General features: G+C 37.4%; 1 protein-coding gene across 3 annotated transcripts in view; it reads left to right on the forward strand.

Moving 5' to 3' along the window:
- The window catches only part of Cdh18 (cadherin 18), a 393,131-nt gene that overhangs the window by 324,393 nt on the left and 65,449 nt on the right, over positions 1 to 3,289 (forward strand). The gene's annotated exons all lie outside the window — the stretch shown is intronic.

Here is a 3,289-nt window from a genome sequence, read left to right on the forward strand (position 1 = left end):
CCCGCCCCCGCCCGCCCCCCCCCCTAAGGGGGAGGGGGAGGGGGGGGGGGGGGGAAGGGGAAGCGGAAGGGGAAGGGGAAGGGGAAGAAGGGGAAGGGGAAGAAGAAGAGGAAGAGAAAGAGAAAGAGACGAGGGGGACATTTGACTTGGCTGGGTCAAGGCTGAACTGCTTGATTGGCAGGGCTCTGCATTAGGAACATAGAGAGCTCTTCTGGTGGGAGATTAAGCAGTGGCTCAGTAGTCAAAGACCTTTGCCACAGTCCCCCACAGCGGGCCCCAAATACACAAGAAAGTCCATGGGTTTAAAGGTTTATTGTCATGGTGGAAAGTGAATCTGGGTGTACCACCCTACCTTCAGGGTGGGCCTTTGGTTAAATACTGTTTGTAAGGCAGAGGGTCTGGGAAGGAATACTTAATCTCATTAATATGGAAATCTCTTGAGGCCCTGAAGCCTGTTGTCATGCCCTCTACCTGTGGAGGGGCTGGTAGGAGCATTGCCCAACTTGATTGAAAGGTGCTTATCAATGGAGGTCTCGGCTGCATGTCAGGAGCCTGGAGTTTGGGAGCCTGGATAAATGTATGCCATGCCTAGCAGGGTCTCCGGCCGTTTCTAGCCAGTGCTCTACCAGAAACCAAGCTATTCTTTATGGTCCCACATCCTTCTATAAGGAATGGCAATAGCCGATCCCACCAAGAATAAAATGCTATGATGTTCAGTCAGGGCAGTTTAATATCAGGAGCCTAAATAGGGATGAAAGACACCAATAGGTCGCAAGTGAAAGAAAGCATCTCAAACCCTGTGTACTAACTTCTCTATCCAAAGTTTTTGCAATTAAATTAAATCTGAGATCAATTTGTTTAACAGACCCACATGCACTTATAAACATATACTTGGTTAGCATTTTCAAAACTTTCATTTCATCTCAAAATATAAATTCACCTATTCATATGCATATTTTTATCAGATTACATCATTAATATGCATAACAATCAATATGACTTACAAATATACCTGTCTATTATATTGTATCCTATAATAATAGAAGGCCATTTTTGGGACAAAACATTGGTTGAAATGACTGCACATGAAGTAAAATTCATGATGTTCAATATATATTTATATATTTTTCTAATATTTATATTCATTTATAATATTTTAACATATGTAAATTCTAATAAATATATGTGTAATTGAAGGTAGGTATTAGTTGGAGAAATGGCGGTGTATTTCAAGTATAGAATATTTATCTATGCATCAGACCCTGGCTTCCTTCTTCAACAACACAAACTCCTATTGGAAATTTTTAAATTAAGAAACTGAAATGACAGGAGTGCCTTCCTTATCAATCATAGAATATGCATTCCCCAAAGCAATGCACTTATGTCTTAGGTTGGTAAGGCTCTGTGCAGAATCTTACCCATGATTGGCTTGCCAGACTCTTAATTTAATAACTCTGTCTGGGAGTCCATTTTCAGGTTCAAGCCATGTACTTTGGCTGCCAACATGTTGATGTTGTTAAAGACAAGCTTTAACACAATGGGCAGGAATAAAAGTATTCCCAGTACAAAAAGGGCTAGCATGATCAAACTGTATATGCCATTCTTGAAGCTTGACCAAAATAGAAATGCTGACCTCAGGCCATGGGCAATTTTATGTGTAGTATATACCTCATCAATGCTCAGCAGAGCAACATTCTTGAAATTCATAATCCCACCATGTAACGTTAAAACATCCAGAGAAGTGTTAGAATTATGCCAAATACAGTGCAGGTGTCTTTAATCTTCTTCCTAATTGTAATAACTACCAGACAGAAGTGCGTTGCTTTGGATAATGCATATTCCATGACAGGAAATGAAGGCATTCTTGTCAGAATGACCTAAGACATGCTTGGTCTTATTAATGAAATAAAAAAAAGGGGGGGGGGGAGACTGAGAGCCTTTGAGGTTGTTTGGCAAGAATCTGACATGGGCCAAGGACAAGGAAATAGGCTGCTTGGCAGGAATATAACATTGGCCAAGGGCAAGGAAGTAGGCTTTGGTCAGGAATCTGACATTAGGCTAGAACAAAGAAGTAATTTCAGGCAGGAATCTAGACACTAGGCTAGAACAAACAAGTAATTTCAGACAAGAATCTAAATTTTGAGCTAGAACAAGGAAGTAGGCTTCAGACATGAAAATGACTTTAGGCTAGGACAGGAAAGTAGGCTCAGATATTTTGGTCATCCTGATAAGCACTTAGAAACAATGATCACTGGAGTGTTCAGGGTAGTTGAGTTTAATGTCTTGCTCGTTGTTCTTTGACTATTTGTGCTTATTGCCTTGCTTGTTCCTTGACTATTTGCATCTACTGTATTGCTAGTCCCTCAACCTAGAACTGATCTTAATACAAGCATGTAATTAAAATGGTATAAAACCAAAAAGAAAGAGGGGGTATAGAATGGGGGTTTCTACTAGGGTAAATGGGGAAAGGGGATGACATTTGAAGTATAAATACATAATTAATTAATTAATTAATTAATTAAAATATCCATTAAAAAAAGAGAAACCGAAATGATTTTAATAACCTACTAATATAGGTTAAACCTAAAATAGGTATAAGTGAGCAACGAGAAAAAGCCTAGTATTAAAACTTTGCTCCTAACATTATGATCTAACAAGGAATATAAGAAACATGATAGATGAAATAATACCATAAATACAAAGTAAGAAAGCAAACTACATATTTTCTACACCACAAAGAATACACACAATAGAATGAAAAGAAAATACACTAAAGAGAAGAAAACATATTCAAAAGATCTACTTGATAAAGAGCACAATTCGAGAGGAAACGTAAGGCAAAATCACAATATCTCCTATTTAAAATGTACAAAAATAATTACCAAATGATGTGAGATAAATCAGAAAAATGTAATAAGTTATTTCATTATATTTTGCTTGTTGTGTTTGTTTTTGGTTATTGAAAGCATACATACACATATACATGCATACATACATACATAGCTATACTGCTATTTAGTACTAAACTGAGTAATTGAAAGTTGAGAAATAAACTCATGTATTAGAAGTGTGTTGATTTTAAGCTAAGGTGCCAAGGCAATTTAATGAGGAAATATTAGTCTCAAAGAAGGATTGCTGGATAACTAAATATTGACATATAAAAGAGTAAATTGCATCTGTACCTCACAGGTATATATACGAATGAATTCTAAATGGAGTGAGCAGAGATCCAAATGTAAAAAGTAAATCTGTTGTAAATCTACAAAAAAAGAAAAGGAAAGGAAAGGAA

This window comes from Grammomys surdaster, unplaced genomic scaffold (genome assembly GCF_004785775.1).
Source record: "Grammomys surdaster isolate TR1022 unplaced genomic scaffold, NIH_TR_1.0 174, whole genome shotgun sequence".
Taxonomy (NCBI): domain Eukaryota; kingdom Metazoa; phylum Chordata; class Mammalia; order Rodentia; family Muridae; genus Grammomys; species Grammomys surdaster.